Consider the following 20757-nt stretch of genomic DNA (forward strand, 5'->3'; position numbering starts at 1 on the left):
ATATGGCGAATTGGTATGAGCGAGGATAGAAACTGAGACCTTGTAGTTCGCAGCCCAGTAACATGACCACAATACAAAAGCAATTACTCTTGCAGCGTAGTTGTTAATCGGCTTATAATCTTTCCCCACAGACTCTTCCCTCAGTGAGTTGGAGGTGAGACGAACGATATGGCTGTTGAGTGGCGATGTATCGTTGCTGTTGAATTTTTTTTAATGCGCCTGTACCCATTTGAGTAGTGCCAAGCGTTATGGCGATCATGTGATACTGCTGATGCTGCGTCAAGTGAGTCTGATGACTCTGGTTGCGGGTAGATGACGCCACAACAGCTATGCGAAGGTTAAAGGTTCATCGTCCGAGGTCACCAGTGTAGTGGTTTGGGACGAGCGAGGATAGAACCTGGGACCTAGTAATTCGTAGCCCAGTAACATGACCACAATACAAAAGCAATTGCTCGTGTAGCTGTTAACTGCTTATAAGCTTTTACCTCAATATGAAGTTACACTGAATGCAAGGAGAATTTTAACATTCCAGTAATAGTGCGAGTGAATAGACATCCAAAGTTATATGTGAACATAAAAGAAATATAAGATGGTCCCAAAGTCTATACTTGATGATAAGAAATTGTTATAAAAATTATAATCTGGCATTTTATTGTTTCAATATATTATTAAAATGTTTATAAAGTGTTTATAAACCCCTTGCATTGGTAAATTTCATTGTGATCCCATTTAGTGGCTCGAAAAATGTGAAGGAGTTATTTCAATTCTCGCCAAATACTATCTAATGTTTCATCTGTCACATTAGATACAAAATCTGCGATACTAACTTTGAATGTATCAATATTTTTAAATGGCGTTACAAACATTTTGTCCTCATTTAACCCAAAACTTGACAATGAGTAGTAATTTCTAATTTAATTCATTGAGCCAAAAATGTATTGAAGCCATTTTGATAATAATAAAATTTTGATAACAATCGATAACAGATGGAATCGAACAATAATTTCCAAATTAATTTATGGACCCAAAAAATGCATTAAACTTTTTCCTTCCTGGAAGCATAAGCTGCAGTGGACTGGTGATAAGGTCTCGTCTTTTAGACGGACGGTTCTAAGTTCTGATTCCCCCGAAGAATCATGGCGTAAGCTGATCCGTCCAGATTAAATCTGTCGGGGCCAAATGTCCTCCATCTGGTGTGGTGCGGAAAATTAGAGAAGGAGATGTCAGTTCAGGTGTCGTCCTCGCCATCTGAACAACGTTCAATATTACAAGATCCGTCGCCAAAATAGCCTTAATTTTGCTTTAAAATAGTACGTTAACTAAACAAAAACTAAACCTCCGTATACGCCACTTTGATAACAATAAAGAATGCTGTTTTATGTAATACTAAAATGGACATTGAATAGTAACTTCGAATTGAATTCATGGAACCAAAAAATACATTAAACTTTTTCCTCCATGGAGGCTATTTTGATAGCAATTTACAACAGTTTAAACTACTATTTATAATTAAATATTATTTAAAATATTATTTTATGTAACCTTAAACTTGACACTAAACTGCAAAGTCCGATTTAAATTCATGAAAACAAAAAATACAATGAATATAAAATTACTATTTCAATATTAGTTGCATCATCAAGAATATTCCATGACAAAAAATTTATCGATTGTATTAAATCTGTCTTCCGTAATAATTTTTTGTAATCAGCGAAGGACTTCACTCTGTACTTACTTTTCTTCTGATAATTTGTATTATAATTTTAAAAATGTTGTTTCATTTGGATTTTCTTAAGTATGAAACTACGTACATATGTTGTGTGTGTGTGTGTGTGTGTGTGTGTGTGTGTGTGTGTGTGTGTGTGTGTGTGTGTGTGTGTGTGTGTGTGTGTGTGCGTGTGTGGTGAGGAGGTGAAATTTTTATTTAGCTATAACTTCCTTAATATTAAAAATAGAAATATAAATAAAATTAACCAAATTGTCGCCTCATTAAGACAAACAACTTTTGTATTTAAGGCTTTTTTTTATAACTGCAATTGCTACGAAGTTAGTGACTAAAAAGTGATATGCAACCCTTATTTTGACTACTTCTAACTTCAACAATTTATGTTGCCAGTTTGGAAATATATAATAAAAGTTTTCTTTCTTTTCCGTAGCTTGAGATTGTTTAAATGCACATGGAGTAAAGATTAAAAGCTTAAATAAAACTAAGTAGTTAATCCTAATGTTTGCCTATGGCATGCAGTTAATAATAAATACAATAGTGCGGGAGAATATTTTTAAAAAAACTGATGATAAATTTCCTTTTATTCCAATTGATAATTATGATTAAGATATTTAAATGCGCTCAGATCTTAATTTTAATTTATTTTTTTTAAGCAGACGATTTTTTTTTTCCTTTTAGTATAAGTGAAAAATTAAACGATAAATGCTTACTTTCTATCATAAAACTGTTTTGTTTGATTTAATTGAAAGAAAAATATTAGCCCACTATTATTAATTTCTTCAAATACGTTTAAAATGCCAAGATGAACTTTTCTTGCCGACTATTATTAATTTTTGGCACTTGCTAAAAACTTCACGACTTTTCAATAAAATAACCATTGTAACAAGCCTAGATTAATTTTATAATATTTGTTCTTTGATATTATTTAATTTTTATTAAATAATATCAATAATACTAAATTATTCAATAGCAATATTAACATTACCTATGATTGTGTCAATATATATTTCATTTTTACTTCATCGCAAACGAAGTATAAAGAAGATATTGTAATCGTCAAAAATTCAAGCTCAAGATTTTGATGAAACTCATTATTTTCACACCAGATGAAACTATATTTTCACAATAACCGTAGAGCATTCTTATTGGTTAGCCGTAATCGTAAAGTGGCGCAATTAATTGTGGGAATCAATCCACTTATCTCGGTTACGAACTAAATTTATATTTTGTAGTATCTCACGAAAAATTCGAACTGATAGGGGACAGGCAAGCATTGATGATTTTATGAACTTTCAAATGAAATAAAATTTAGCGAAATCGTAAAGTGATCGGGGCGGGGAATTCTGCCAAGGTTTTTTTTTCCATAAAAAATGCATATACAAATAAAGCATTTTCGATTTCTCTTGCAAACGAATAGGTAGTGAACTTTGATGACATATCTAGAGGTCACGAGTTTCAAATAAAATAAGAACAGACAAAATCGTTTGTATGAATGGTTATGGCTGGGTAACTCAGTAGGGTTTTTTCTACAGAGAATGTACAGTGAAATATCTTTCAATTTTTTAAAATTGAAAATATGGGTACATACATCCTTTTATATCAAGTGTAGAGGTCATGAGCTTGCATATTAAGCAAAAATCGGATCAGTAGTTTGAGTTGAGAAATTGGTTGTTTGGTTTTTATTATTATTATTTTAAATATATAGATAATCTTTACTATTTTCGATATTATTTTTCTTATTTTAGACGATTTTTCGTAAACGTGCCCAGCTGACCCCCATGCTGCAATTTCTACAGACAATATGCTTATTCATGACAGGCATGAACCGGTAATGGAGAAACATGTATTTAGTTTTCCACTACCGAAGAATTCTCTTTGCTGCTGGATTACAGAGTCTTTTCTATAAAAATTAAAATTTTTCTGATAGAAATTACTGCTACCTTTATTCCCTGAACTTCAAAAAAAGAAATCAACAAAGCTGGCTCTGACTTTTAAAATTCTCAATTTCATTTCCAATCCAACAGGGGAAGGGGGAGGACTGAAACAGAGAGGAGAAACAACAATATTATTTTTTTAATGCGTCTTTTCTCTTCACAAACATTCTCACAGTCGAAAAGTATGGTCACTCAAATGAAAATTTATTTCCAGTGAAGAAAAGCTGCGACAAGTGAGTGTTCTCAAGTCACCTCAAACTCGAATTTATTCTGAAATAAAAACGAAACAAAACAGGAAAGGAAGAGAGAACGCACCGTTGCCATTCCCGTGAAAGAAAAAAGGATGCCTTGTAGCAAAAATCGCTTATTTGCGAGTCATTTTCCTAACAAAGGAACAGCTGCTCCAGTAAATGAGTGTTTCATGCCAGAGAAAACCGAGCCACGCGGGGGAAACATTTATTCTTTCATTGGCCCCTGCAGAACCTTTGCTTTTCTTTTTTACGTTGCACGTTTTGCGCGAGGAAGTCCTGTGGATATGTTTAATTAAAGTAGTCCGACTTTTATCGCCATCTTTCTGACTGCTTTTTTTCCCCTGAGGTAACTGCGGCGGAGGGATATATTCCACTCTTTTTCCCTCGATATATATTTACACATATAGATATAAAGCTGGAGAGAAAAGGGGCCATTCACATATCTTTGTTTTATTTTGAAGGGAGTATTTCTCCCAAGGTAAAAGGTATTCTTGCTTGGATTATTTCAAATTAATCTCATATCAGAGATTAAAAATTTAATTATATGATGTACAGTGATATATATTTTCATCTTTTACGTTATTTTCATTAACCTGATTTGATATTATTTAATAATTAATTGTTAATTTAATACATTTTAAATACCTATAGCATCTTTTACCTATAATAGAGACTATTTTATCAAAGAAATCTTAACTCAAATAACAGCGTTTTCAATTAATTTTATTACAATTTTAAGTTAGAAATTAAATTATTCAATTAATTTTATTACAATTTTAAATTAAAAATTAAATTCTTTTCTGGTGTCTCTTACATTTATTAATATCAATTTATCCAATTTCGTTTGAAAAAAAATCTTACATACAGATTTAAAGGCATAATTCTTTAATCAAATTTTATATAAAAAGACAAATTTATTAACTATACACTTGAAGTAATCCTGAAAACAACAACAAAAATAAAACCACCCTCCAACCAGCCAATCATTTGAGTTCGTCATCTGTAATTACATTTAAAAATAATGATATCTATATCTATTATTAGTCATCAACGAATCGACGTAATATCTTTTTTACTAGAGAAATTTCAAAACCACTACCTCAATATTTATTCTCTTTAGGGATATATTACAACATGGTTCAATCACTGTACCCAATGTCAGAGATATTGGTTATATTAAATTTTAGTTAAATCGTTAAAATATAGTTTGATATCCAGAATACCGACATATTGTCAGACATTAAAGCCGCTTTATTTTAATTGTCTTATTTATATTTTTCTCATTATGTCCATGAATTTTATTAAGGGAGACGATCTCAAGACATTAAAGCGCTACTAAAAACTCAAATGTGAGTTTTATCTATCTTCTAGATTTCATTGGTTTATTCATTTTGTAAACGATACGGAATCATTTATTTTTCGCCTTTGACAATGAAAGTAAATCACGTGATTCAATATATGATAAAATAATGAAAACGATTTCTTTTCAAGCCAGCAATTAATCTATTGTTGAAAATCGGGTAAAAATATTTTTTTAATTACCAAAATTGAAGAAAATTTTTATACCGATTAATTGTTATCATTAAATAGAAAACATTTGTATTATTGAAGCGTTGTAAAATAATATCTTCTGAAGTTATTGTTGATAAATGCCAAAATTTAGTTTAATTTTGATTAATTAATATTCACTTAAATGTTCAGAAATAAAATTTCAGAATTGCTCTAATACACATACAAGCACACATTCATCTTTATTATAAGATGGCCGCTTTTAGCAACCAACTGGTTCGCCAGTATTAATAATCACTAAAAGTCTTCAATTAAATATTTTATGTAACATGGTCTTAATAACTTCTTCGGAAAAATGTTTTTAAGCTTCCCTTTTGATAGTTCCATAATTCATTTTATTTTAAAAACCTCATACCGTTCTGTTCCTTTTACAATGCATTTCACTAATTTTCATTCAGCCCTCCTAAAAATTCTAAAGAAAATCCATACACTGTGTTATATCTAGACTTTTAACAATATAACCTCATTTCTAACCCAAAACATTGTAAAATTAGGTCTTTTCTTATTAATTTGCTAATAGTATATTTTAGATATAAATTTAAATATTTTACAAATTTTTCGCAATAAATAAATCGTTTGCGTTCCTGAAATCTGCTTTGCCAATAATGACTTATGTTAAAAGTTTAACTTTATAAAAAAGTAAACTATTTTGCAAGTTTCATTATTTATATGATTTAATGCGAATTATCAACGATAATTCCGATTGTATAACAAAAACAAAAATATCTGAAACATTAATAGTGACTTTTAACAATAATTTTGGTATTCTTTCAGAATTATAATGCTTGCAAAACTCTTTTTTTTTATTATCGTTCTTGATACATTTAATATGTTCAGAATTCTTACGATTCTGGTTAGTAAATATGCTTAAAATATTTTTCTAAAAATTGACAAAGTATGTAAAAATTATTTCTAAATTAAAAACATTAATATCATTGGAAAAAAATAATCTTTTGTATTTTAAGGAGATGTAAAACTCCTTTTTGTACTGTAATATTTTCGGAAGTGCTTCTGGAAAAATGCTGAAAAAATGTCGCTTCGTTTTCAATTAAATTTTAATAAATTTAAAAAAAACAGTTCCTAGGTACATATTCTCATCCTCCAAGGTACATATGAGCCGAATTTGGTAGCTGTAGATAAGTATTCTGGCCTGTAGATCACCAACACACACTCATTTTTATTATTAATACAGGTGACGCTTATTTCCCATTGTCTGCCATTTTGAAGAAATCTCAAAAATACTACTACATTGTACATTCTGTGTGGGGAAATAACTACATTAGAGTCTTCCAATGCGAATCATTGTGCCGATTTTGACAATTTTATTCTTATTTGAAAACAATGACATTTAGATAAATCACCAATGATCACCTTCTCCTTTCATCATCCATTTCCTAGATATTTTGCAAAATTAAACTTTGAGAAGACGCCTCTCCCCCACTCTTAACAACGGGACCGATTTCGCCAATTTTATTCACCAATCATTTTCTCCATTTTTGTTGCGTTAATATAATTTAAAGCAGCCCTTTCATTTGATAAGGTAATTTCTTGTGACAAGATCATGTTCATCAAAGTTGGTTCTGGCATAGCTGATTGAATTCTATTTATCTGCTACAAAATCCTATATGACTATAATTCTATACGAAAATTCTATGCTACTAGCATGTGTAGAAATGTTTCCTTTAAAATCTGTTTTTAACTATATAGTAGAAGATTTGTTCGTCTAGACAAGCTGTTATCGGTTAATTATATCTCGAGTAATATTGCCACAGATTAACTCATAAAAGTTGCTGTCGAAAATTTCATTCATTTCATTTTGGTCAGGCGAATAGTTTTAGGAAGAACACTCTAACTGATTTTAAACAAATTCTTCAGTTTCTAAAGATTACCAACCTATAACGGATTTTTATAAGACCTCCCATCATAAAAATTGATTCCAATACCAATTTTGGCATCTTTAGGCCAATAATCCAATAGCTTCATTTAAAAAATTGAAAAATATTGATCAGTCTTTTGCACCTAATGATTTCGGTTGATTAGAAGACCGAATAATTGATTACAGCATGCTGACATATTGATTGCATCTCTTCGTCCTTTTCTAATTCCCGAATGGAAATGAAATGTATTTATAGCCTGATTAGCTATATATTTATAGCCTATTGCCAGAGATCTCAATGACCTTTCAAGTAATGTGAGAATTGAATGTTTATTGAATGTTCTTGCTAAAACTGGCATTCAAAAACTCGTAAATATATTGAGCTTTATCCATAAATATAATATATTAATTTATAATATATATAGCGATGATATTATTAAATACTTTTGGAATAGGTTATATTGGAAACTTTTTGAGTCAGTTACCTCTGGCCTTTATCCAATGCTTCATTATCAATGTTTTGCGTCGATACTGGTCGTCCACAACCGGTATCTTTATTTCAATTGCGAGATAAAAAAAACATATGGCAGCTCATACTCATATATTTCTATAGATCTATTGAATTCATCTAGTATGAATACAAATTTCAATCAGATAAACAGTTTCGACACTATATCAACCATCCCCAATACATTGATGCAGTACAATCTGTTAATTTATTATGGTTTTATTCTGATAAACATTTTCTAAATCAAAAAATTTCTTCTTAATTGCCAAATTTAAAAGATCTGAGTTGTATTTTCTTACTGAATTATTTAAAAAATTATTATGGGAAAAAAATTTTTAAGGCATGAAAAAAGTTTTGTGGTTCTTGCTAAAATTTGAGGGGATAAAATCGGTTGGTAAAGAAAAATAACTAAATGCAGATTCAGAGTCAATTTTAAACAATTTTTGGCTAGAAAAAACATAGAAAATTATTATGGAAAAAATTTTAAAAGCACAAAAAAAATTTCGTTATTCCTGCTAAAAACTGATCAAATAACATGGTTTAGTAAAGAAAAATAGCTGAATGCAAATTCAGAGTCAATTTGAAGCAATTTTTAGCTAGGAAAAAAATATGAACTAAAATTTTCTAAAAGTATTCTTGTTTAGACATTTATTGCCGGCGTAATGGCATAAGGATCGGGCTTCTTCCCCGTGATCTGGGCACCCTGGGTTCGAGTCCCGGTTCAAGCATGGTTATTCTTCCTCTGTTCTATCTGTGAGTTGTGCGAATGTGCCCTCCTATAAAAAGGGATTGTGCAAGCGAATGAGTCATGCGTGAGTGGCAAAGTCATACTCTTGGCCCTAGTTGGGAAAACAAGAAGCGCACTCCATATCGGCTTAAATCGCTGTTTTCATAACAACGGGCTTGTCTAAGTGCTATAAGAAACAAAAACAGATACTTACTTTTAAAACTTTTGAGAGATAATTATGTAAACAAAAAGGTAATTGATTAATGTTCGTTCATACTCTTAATTTATAAGCATGATTTTTAATTGCTTTTTTAAATATTTTTTTTAAAAAAAAAGATATCGACATTATTTGTTTCTGCAATTACTTATGGCATTGACAGAACTGGTGGTTTTTTGTACATACCTTAGAAATGACGTTTGCAGACCCTGCTATTTTTTAGTGGTGCAACATTGAACTTTAATCTTTCACTTTGAAAGTCATTTAGAAACTACTGCATTGCATAAGTTATTTTTAAGTCAGGTAAATATTATGTAACGTCTCAAAGTCTAATATAACTTAACGGATGAAGTGCAAATTACTTGAATTAATAAGTCACTGTAGGACGATTCCAGTGTGGTATTATAGCAATAATTGTTTCTCATCTATCACTATCAAACTTGAAAAACGAATTTTGTAGAGCTGTATTTTTCTGTAATAGTCTCTGTAGCACCAAAAGTTATCATTTCGTTTTTTGTTTTTTAGAAATTTTAGCAGAATTTTATCCTTTACTTAAGGCGTTATGCTAGGCTCTAAACCAATGTCATTATGTGAGTAAAGTTTCAAATAAAATGCACTTCAAAAAAGTATATTCAGCTTTAAAAATATTTATATTTATTAATTGTACGGATATTTGATTATCCGGATAAATTTGGCCTAGTTAATGTACATAACTGAATTGTATTATAAAGAAAATCATGAAGGAAAAACTGTCGTTGATCGTTGCTTTATGGATCTTCTAAAGAGGATCATTTTTTCGTTTGTTTTTAAATTCAAATTCATTCTCAAAAATTAAGATCTCGTTTTAACATAAATAAAAAATCATTGTAGAGATATATATGATCAATATCGTCTCTTAAATAATTGACCGGATTGGTTGAACTTGGAAGATTTATTATTTACATGAGAAAGAATGCTTTAACTTTTCAAAGTATGAACATTAAATAGATATTCAATTAATTAAAATTTTATCATTTTCAGTAGGAACTTTGGAACATATTATCCCACAAGAAATATTGAATACATAAATATAATTACACACATTTTTAACAGATGGCGCTAAGTGCACTGTTCACCTACAAATAAAATCTAAAAGCTACATGGCAAGAGTTTGACAACAGTCTTTTAAAAATAATGTATCATTTTTGATTATCATCTAAATTTTTTTAAATTTAGAAATCATGTGTCAAACAGAATTGGTAGTGAAGTAATATTACGTTATTTCGTTACAAAGAAAACTGTAACAGAAAGACCTCTATTGTTGTTGAAAAAATATGACGAACATGCCCATCGAATAGAACTTGCGAAGTACATTTTCAGCGATTAAAAAATGACAAGACCATGATAAATCACCAAAAAAAAATCCAAGATTAAGATTCGGAAGCGTTATTTGAGGATATATTAAATGGTGAATGATATAAGCAAATGTTGATCAATTTGGATGAAGCATTGGAGGAGAAACATCCGGAATATGACGAAATACAATATTGCTTTTAATGCAATATAGTGCTATTCCATATGCTGTTAGACCATTGAAAAATCTACTTTACTGAAGCGTTCCTCCAACCACTATATTCACCAGATATTTCTCCTTCAGATTATTATTTACTTCCCTCTAAGCAAAGAGCGCTTCTCGAGAGAAGTTCAATTCCTACGCAGATATCAAAAATATGCTTGGTAGCTGTACTATATCTAAACAACCAGATTTTTTTTCTTCTCAAAATTTGTTTGTTTGCCTGAAACAAAACAATTGTTACAGTTTCAGAGAGGAAATATTTTAAATATAAAAAATTATCTTTAATTTTTATCACGGACAAGTGACATTGTTTTTTTAATTTAAAAAAGGAGTCATATTTTATGCACCCATTATTTGTTACATAATCTTAAATTCAAAATTTTACATTTTCAATAATAAAAATTTCCTTTTTGGACCGTTTTTACATTAATTTTTATTATTATTTTATTATTTTTCCAATTACAATTATTTCTATTAGCAATTGAACTGATGCAGACGATTTTGAAATAAAAAAATTATAAATACTCTGTTGCTAAGCAACAATGAAACTTTGAACTACTTTATCTTTATTTTTTGATTTTCTATTTTATTTTTTAAATATTTTTGACAATAAGCTCATTTAATCAGATTAAAAATTTCTGTCATCAAAATGTCTTGTCATATTTACCTGCATTTTCTACAAAATAATAAATAAATAATATTATAATTGAGAAAATATAGAGCTTTAAGTATTAATAAATTTGGAGTTTTAATTATATCTAAAAGAAAACATAAGTGCAGTGCTTAGATTTAAAAAAAGGCAAGAAAAATAGTTTTGCAAGAAAATGAAACAGACGTTGGATTATATATTGTGAGTGAGGGGATTTGTAGTTAATTATTTACTTAATTAATTCTCTCAAAAATTCAATAAAACCTTTTTTATATTTCATTATTTATGAACAAAATTTGTAGTACTTATATAACAAATATTGATAAAAAGAACAGATTTCAGTAATTTTTAAAAATCGTTTGACACAATTCATATTTTTATCATAATTTTTAAAAAATATTTCAGACGATAAATGAATTTTTTATTATAATATTTTATGTAAAAGTATTATTACTTGAAGAATTTAAATATAAAAGTTATTTTAATTCTGAGAAACGTCGGATATATCAGTTGGTATGTTACAAAAGCAGAATACTATACATAATACTAGAACTAACATTGTGCAATAAAATATTGATTAAAAAACATAAAAACCTTCAGAAACTGATCATTAGCATATTTTTTTCTAAGTTTGTTAAGAAATGATCATGAATGCAAATTTTTAAAAGCCGAAATTACATTTTTTTTTTACAGACAATTAAAACACGAAAGTCTAATCAACTGCTGTCTTGATGGGAAATTCGAAACATTATTTTCAGATTAGACGTTCTTTAGGAGATAAATAGGAAATAAAAGCCTTCTTATCTAAAAATTTATACAATTTTTCACAAAATAACAGCATTTTAAGAATCATACTAAAACTAAACTAATCGCCGAATAAATGTTGGAACTACCAACTCGCCATGCTGTAAAATAGGTCTTGGAAGCATTAACTTTTAAAATTCCATAACCGATAAAGAAAAAAATGGCTAATTTAATTTCTTGCCTTTCCCTCTGCTTTTTAATGAATCCTGTTAAAAGTTTATGGCACAAAAAGTCAACATTAAATTATCATTAAAAACTTGGGAGAAAAAAGATAATTTTTCAAAACAACTCTTCAGATAAGACCCCCGCGTATTTACTACGTCGTAAAAAATATAAGATCCACTTATAAGATTTCACAGATAAAGCCCTAGAGTGTTATGATTTAAGGTGGTTATAATTTCGTCTTTAGTTCGGATGCAAAAAAAAGGCTTATCGCCTGTGAAATTTAGTTACTTTTTCTTAGCTTCTTTATTTTGGAAGCTTAATAAAAATGAAAACCTGCGAGGTCATTCACAAATTGCGTACTCGAGCTGTTGTCGATTGCTTGGGTTTGAAATAAAATGGAAACTGTTGATTTGTAGATCATTTGTATTTTGGATTTTTTAGAAAGTTAATGTCTATCACATATTATCACATAACTGCATCGTACAGCATTCATGAAAAAAAAAATAACATAAAAGGCTCATCAAAAAGCATAGAATTATCGAATTCAACTTAGAGCTCTTTAATAGTAATGAGTGCTTACTATAAAGAATTTTTTTTCAAAATCTATGGAATAATGGAATTAGGATGGATTAATTAGATGTAATTAAAATAATGGATTAATTGTATATTTAATGAAAATTTTAATGTTTCTTCTCAATTATCTCGGAGTATATTGTTGCAAAAAATTCATTTTTACTCCATTTTAAACTTCAAATACTAAATTTAGTGATATCAATTTTATTTCAGTATAATGTTTTTTCTAATTTAATATATTTTTGAGAAATGTTTTAAATACATTTACATTACATTAAATACATAATTTTTTTTTTACATTTATACAAATGCATTTCAATGAAATTAAATAAATTTTAGGTTTGCAAACTACCGCCGCTGTTATATAATTGTGAACAAACTTCAAAAATTAAATAATAAACAATCGAGTTTAAAATATCGCTATGCCACTATATTTTGGACCAAGGCTCAAATACAGTGGCTCAAAAAATTGAGAGTACACCTTACGTTTGCTTGATAAATGCGACTTTCAATATAAATAACACATTACCGGGAAGTGCAAACTTGTTTTTATTTTTACGCATAACAAATGGTTTAATTTAAAGTAAAAATAAAGAAAAATCAACGAAAAATTTCTAAATTGAAAATTTTCAGAAGCATTTTAAATAAACATACGCAGATTTTTGCCTCAAAAAATTGAGAATACACAAATGAAATTTTTGCAATATCACGCATAGAAACAAAGTGTCACTATTAAATTGCATGTCTTTTGGCTCTTATAATAGTCTCTAAATGTCATGGTACCGATTCGATCCATTTTTCGTGGTATCTGAAGATATTTTACCCCATTCTTCTTGCACCACTTGTTTTAGATGGGTTTTGTTTCTAATTTTGTATTTTTGAACCACTTTTTCGAGTATGGCCCACGAATATTCAAGGGCATTGATATCAGGGTACTGTGGTGGTGTGTGTAACTGTTGTTTATAATGAAAAATACATCGTATTTTGACATTATGTGCATTCTGTTTGGGGTCGTCGTCTTGCTGGAAAATGGAATTTCCATCTAAACCCAAATTTTTACCACTTTCCTTTAGATTGCTGCTACCATATGGTTCATCCAACTTATTGCAGAAACTTTTCAAATCATAGGCAGAAGTGTAAGTGCTTAAACTGTGCTAAATGCCATTAGAAAAAAAAGTGGTATTGTTAAAGAGAAACCGTTCATCAGCTTGCAAATTCAGAAAAAGATTTGAAGTTTGCAAAAACTCATGAATTGAAGACCAATAACCTTTGGAAGAAATCTATATTTAGTAATGAAAGAAATCTCAACATTTTTGGCAGTGACAACCCTCTTACTGTATGGAGAAAACCTAATACTGCTTTGTATCCAAAAAATTTACATGCTACAGTTAAACAGGATGGTGACTCCGTGATGATTTGATGTTACGTGGCTTCATCCGGGGTAGGAAATTTAATTTTTATACATGGCATTATAAATGATACGGTTTACTTTGATATACTTCGCAGCAATCTAAAGAAAAGTGCTAAAAATTTGGGTTTAGATAGAAATTTCATTTTCCAGTTAGACAACGACCCCAAACATAATACACATAACTTCAAACTATGGTGTCTTTTTCATTGTAAATAGCAGTTACACCCACCACCACAGTACCCCGACATCAATGCCATTGAATATTCGTGGGCCATACTCGAAAAAGTGGTTCAAAAACACAAAATTAGAAACAAAACCCATTTAAAACAAGTTGCGCAAGAAGAATGGGGTAAAATATCTTCAAATACCACCAAAAATGGGTCAAATCGGTACCATGACGTTTAGAGGCCATTATAAGAGCCAAAAGACATGCAATTTAATAGTGATACTTTATTTCTATGCGTGGTATTGCAAAAATTTCATTTGTGTATTCTCAATTTTTTGAGGCAAAATTCTGCGTATGTTTATTTAAAATGCTTCTGAAACTTTTCAATTTAGAAGAATTTCGTTGATTTTTCTTTATTTTTACTCTAAATTAAACCATTTGTTATGTGTAAAAATAAAATCATGTTTGCACTTCCCGGTAATGTGTTATTTATATTGAAAGTCGGATTTATGAAGTAAAAGTAAGGTGTACTCTCAATTTTTTGAGCCACTGTATATATATTTTTTTTAAATTGATTAATTCTGGGTAATTAATTATTGATTATTAGTTATCCAATTAAAAACTATTAATTGATTAAATAATTTAATTAGCTAATTTTGATTTGAAGTAGTAAATATTTTAATGAAAAAATTTCGTTAAAATATTGAAAAGCTTACATTCTTTATTTATAAATAAGTAAAAATAGTTTTGTACAAAAATAAATTCCAATATTATTGAGATAAAATTTTAAGATTTTGATTAATTTTTAATTGCGAGTCTAAATATAATCTTGAATTTCTTTTCTTGGTAAACACCTACAACTTACATGAAATAATATCACATTCTGGTAAGTCTAACTGCCTTCTTATTGATGTTATTAAAATTGTACCTCTGTGTTAAATTTTGGTTTCATTTGGCCTAAAAAAAGGAACAAAATTCACTTTTCTTTGCTGAACAACGACGTTCCGAGAATGTTTCGGTAAGCCCATTCCCCCTTGTTCTTCAGTAAAATTCAATCGGGGGGGGGGCTTGACGTATGTTACATTTATTGTCTCTGTTACTCCATCAATCTCTAATACTTCTGGTTTATATTTCTTATTCATAACAATACAAAAAATTTCACGAAATATACTAAATGATCGAGAAACAAATGATGCCAATTTCCTTGAAACAAACTACGTTTCTCCATCAGACGATTTTAATAATGATTTTCCTTAAACTTGTTCTCTTTCATTTCATCTATACAACGAATAGATGTCAGCAATCTTTATTTCAAACGATTTTGTATTATTACAGTTTTAAATTTAATTACTTCATTTTAAATATAGAAAAAAGTTTAATATTTGTTTTTTCAAGCTTAGAGAAATATATTATCTTGCTGCCAGAAGAATTTCCTTATTTATGGTAAGTTTTTCCCAATTTTGGCATAGTTCAATCAATGAATGCAATATTAGGCAAATTTTAACTATAAACATTATAAGGATTAATATGCTAACAATATTAATAGCATTATAATTCGAACTAGAGATTAGAATCTCTTTAACATTTTTTATTAAGATTGGATTTTTAATTATTAACATGATTAATTATTAATTTAATAATGCGAAGATATTTCAAACATTATTAATTGATTAATAAAATTAGAAATATCATGATTAAGATATTTTTTTCTATTAACCTCTCTAACAGGAATCAATCTCAGTTATTTATTAATCGGAAGTTTGAAGCTTCAAATGAAAATAATAGTGTATTAGATATTAGCAGATTTTGTCAGATTTTTGTCTTTTTAGGCTTTAAATGATTAACATGGAATGATTTTTTTTATATTCATTTTTTTATTTGAACGAGACTGAAAAACATGAATTCAATTGAATAAATACATTGCTAATTAAAAAATGTATATATTACGAAACTAAAGCTGAAAATTCTGCAACGGAGTTAATTATATCCAAATCAAGCGATCGATTATTTTGATAGTTGAATTCGAATTCCATGGTAATATTTAGAAAATTATTATAGATAGTGTATCAAATTGGATTGAAAAATATAAATAAAATTAAAGGAGAGTATTTAGAAAATGTTACTGATTTGCTTTAAAAATAATTTTTTTGGGTCTTAATATAATAAAAAGACTCTTTTTATTATATAAGTCTTTTAATTATATAATTATATATTTTTATTATATATTTCATTATTTCTATAAGAACATCAATTTCCGTTGGCAAATCATAGAATCATCTGGTGACGGTTAAACATATTTTTGCATTTGATTAAACTTTCTGCTTGGAGATGGTTTCTTTATTTTGCTTATGTCTTATTTCCTCTGAATGAATAGACTTTTTGCTGACGTAGCAAATCTTTATCAGAATATTTCTAATAATATTTTGCAGCTCTTTCGAAGCATTGTATTGAATGCAGCTGAAAAAAAGTTCGATGAAGCAGTCTAAAATTCACATGATGTTGCCATTCGATATTATGTTATAGCGATTTCTGTGGCATGTATGTTTGAGAGTAGAGAAAGAGAGAGAGAGACAGATAGACAGATAGACTGATCGGTAGATAGATATAGATACATAGATTGATCGATAGATAGATAGATATGTACATATAGATAGATAGACAAATAGATAGATATAGATATAGATATATGAGATCCCGCGTTACTTTGAAGATCTTTGAATCTGAAATTACTTATCAAATTAATTGTCACTAATTCTTTATTAAAACCTTCCTTAAGGTTCCGAATTCCTGAACAAAATATAAAATAGTAGGAGCAAAATTTAAAAAATGTGAAATTGTGTGTGTGTGTGTGTGTGTGTGTGTGTGTGTGTGTGTGTGTGTGTGTGTGTGTGTGTGTGTGTGCGTGTGTGTGTGTGTGCGTGTGTGCGTGTGTGTGTGTGCGTGTGTGTGTGCGCGCGCGTGTGTGTGTGTTTTAGAAACTAAACTACTTAACCTAAAGCAACCAAACTAACTTTGATGGTTAGGAGCAATTTTTGAGGGCGGAAGTAATTGGATGAGCAACTCGGGACGATTTTTTAAATTTTTAATTAGAATTTTTATTAAAAATTTGAAAAACATTTTGAGGGGTTTTCTTTTTTTTCTCCCTATAACTTTTCACTACAAAACCAAAATAATTGTAAAAATATTTAAAATTAAAAAAAAAATTCAATAATACTAATTTTTATCATATAATTTTTTCTATATTTAATCATTTCTTTAAAAAATATAATGAACATATTTTTTTAACGAGAATACAAAGATGGAAAAGAATTGTAAATGAATATCAAACATATCATGAACGACAATGCAAAAAAATAAGAAGTCTTGAACAATACCGAATTATTGATAAAAATCAATATTATATTGCAATTTTTTTTTTTTTTACAATCTGAATTACTATTGGTATGTATTGAAAAAAATAATGAAACGTGCAAAATAGTGAAAATGAACTTTTGTTCTTGGCCCAAATTATTATTGACAACGCAGATTTCAGGATAGCAGACGATATTTTTATTTAATTCTGAGAAAAAACTGTAAAGGATTTATATTTATATTTAGATAATTAAATGATTTTTCTTATTAACATGAAGAAAAAGGTCAAATATCACATTTTTTAGGTTAGAAATTAGGTTACGTCGTTAAAAATCTGGAAATAGCTACTCTATTTTAAACGAATTTTTAAAAAAAATTGTTAAAAAAAAAGAAAAATGCACAGTAAAATGAGCAAAAGGGAGTGAATTGAATTGAAGATTAAATATATTTTGATAAGAATAACGAAGCTGAAAAATATCTTACTGACGAAGTCATTAAGGCCAATTTTACATGAAATATTTGATTAGAAATTTTAGCAACCATTTATACTAGTGAACCAACTGGTTGCAAAAGGCAACTAGTATTAAATACGTTGTTATATTCTTGCACAAAAATGTATTCATTAATATATTTTTCAACTATTTATATCGTAACATTAATCTTTGCTTTAGACTTTTATATGCGAAGTATTTCATATTTTTCTCTGAAACACTGTATAATAATCAAAGATATAGGTATCTCAAATACAAAGCATATTAAAATAATAAAAATAAATTTAGCTTAAGTTAATTAAAGATTATTTAGTTATATTTAATAATTTTCAGAGTTCTTTTTAAACTTTGAAACCAAAGGAAAATTAATGGCCCCGTAATAGTGTACTTGACTCGGTAAAGTTACTCCACAGCTAAAAACATAAGGAATTTAGATTTCAATGGAGGATCATGATTTCTTTTCCATGTAGCTACGTAGCATTCTAGAATAGGCAAATTTTAAATCTTTACTTGCGAAGCTTAAAAAAGCTTATTAAGGATTTTAATTAGTTATCTAATTTCACTTTCGATCTCATCATTACTTTTAATTTCGCCTGAAATAATGATATTTTTTTATTCATTTCATACCAAAAATCCTCCCAATCTATGTTTACTAAAAATCAGCTACTCCCGCCATTCCAAAATATCCGGAGAAATCTGAATGATCGAGTTGATACGACATTTAATTCGGGTACTGAAATGGACGTAAAATATTCCCGTTGTGGTGCTGCAAATGAGTCCATTCTAAAGGGTGACCTAAAATTAACGCAAGATTTGAATTGGCCACCAATCATGCATTAAAATGTTGGCAATCTTATTTAAAGAAACCATTTGACTGCTGATAGCCAAGGGTTAATAAAAATAGACCGTTACCCGATTGAACAACGGGTTTTCATTGTTGAACAGAACTTCAAAAATAATGAAAGTTTGGCTGCCACAGTTCGAAAATTTGGGAATTGGCCCCCTAGATGCTGTGATTTAACACCCATGGATTTTTTTGGGGGTTATTTGAAGTAAAAGGTTTATGCCAACAAGCCCACTACATGCGTGCATTGAAGGAGGAAATTCAAAGTTTTATAAACGTAATTCAACCACATTCAAGAAAAATGGTCGAGGAAAATTACGACAAAAGAGTGCGTGTGTACCAGCAAAGCCGTGGAGGTCATTTGCAGTATGTATTATTCCTTAGATAATCCTATCCTTACAGAAAAAAAAACTGTGTGTTTTATTTATTTCAAATCTTGTGTTAACACATTGTTCTATCGTGTAACGCTATTTTTTTACTAACCCTAAACTATTAGCTGTCAGATGGTTTTTTTAATAGGTTTACCAACATTTTGCTGCACGAATGGTGGCAAATTCAAATCTTGCGTTAATTTTGGTACAGACACCCTTTATTTAAGCAGAACGATTCGTCATTGGAGTGTAGGTAGCTCGATCCCACACCAATATTATAACCATAAAGGGAGCGAAAACCTACTTCCTTATACGGCAATTTCTTGTTCCAATATCTGAGGTACTCCTAGTGAAATCCAATCTGTATTTATAAGTATGAATGTTTGCTTGTTTGTTTTTTATACAAATCCACATTTTTGTCTGAACTTGATGATATTTATCAAAGGCTCTCTTCAAGACATGAAGTAAGTCATTGTCAGCTTTTCAAGGTCCAAAAGTTAGTTAAAATATTTTTGTTAAAAAGTAAGCAAATTTTTTATTTTCTTATAGCTATATCTTCCGAAAATATTATTTTAGAAAAATTATTGTTACATTAATCTAAAATTTAAAAAAAAAAAAATATCACTTGTTTAGTGACATTTGTTTAATTTTCGTACAATTTTTTTTTCTAATAACATACAATACAATTTTTGAATTTGAATTTAATCAATCTTTTAACAATGACTATGATGCTGAAATGAAACTCATTTTATTGTTCCATCAAACCATTCAACCGCTTGCTTTCACCAACGTTAAATTTAAAAAATTTTAATGTACTATTTGTAAATTAACTTGGAGTAGGATTTTCACTTCCACTTTCATTTCGTAGAATATACATCAATATACCAATTCCATTAAGTTCGTATTCTTTTTTCTTGTAAAATAACAAAGGAAACTTTTAAACAAATACATTCCATACTAATAACTTAGCTTGCGGTGTTTTGAAATGAGTGAGGATAGAACCTGGGACCTTGTGGTTTGCAGCCAAGTAACATGAACATGATACAAAATCAATTGCTCGTGCAGCGTAGCTGTTAACTGGCTTATAAGCTTTCACCACAGATTCTCCCTCTAGTGAGTCGGAGGTGAGACGAACGATATGGCTGTTGAGTGGTGCTGTATTATATTATTAGCTGTTGATTCTAATGCGCCAGTACCCATTTCAGTAGCGCCAAGCGTTATGGCGAGCATGTTTGGGTTGCTGCGTCAAGAGACTCTGACGACTTTGGTTGCAGGTAGATGGCGCCACAACAGCTGTGCGAAGGCTGAAGGTTCATCGTCCGAGGTCACCAATGTGGTGGATTGTGATGCGCGAGGATAGAATCTGGGACCTTGTGGTTTTCAGCCCAGTAACATGACCATGATGCAAAAGCAATTGCTCGTGCAGCGTAGTTGTTTACTGGCTTATAAGCTTTCACCACAAGCTAAAGAAATAGATATATTAGAGGAACACGCTAATCGCTCAAGGAACATAGTTTACTGTCATTTCAAGTTACAACAAAACGTGATATTTAATAAAAATGCTTTACT

At 29.4% G+C, this 20757-nt stretch overlaps 1 protein-coding gene across 3 annotated transcripts in view; it reads left to right on the plus strand.

Moving 5' to 3' along the window:
• The window catches only part of LOC129957419 (enoyl-CoA hydratase EchA19-like), an 81829-nt gene that overhangs the window by 31799 nt on the left and 29273 nt on the right, over window positions 1–20757 (plus strand). The window contains exon 1 of one of the 3 annotated variants that reach the window (XM_056069730.1): window positions 15423–15574. The exons of 1 other annotated variant lie outside the window; for it this stretch is intronic. The gene's annotated coding sequence lies outside the window, so the exon portion shown is untranslated. Of the gene's footprint in view, window positions 1–15422; window positions 15575–20757 lie in introns of those variants that run through there. One more of the 3 variants, XM_056069728.1, reaches the window with a different exon arrangement.

The sequence above is a fragment of the Argiope bruennichi genome, chromosome 11, assembly GCF_947563725.1.
Source record: "Argiope bruennichi chromosome 11, qqArgBrue1.1, whole genome shotgun sequence".
NCBI lineage: Eukaryota > Metazoa > Arthropoda > Arachnida > Araneae > Araneidae > Argiope > Argiope bruennichi.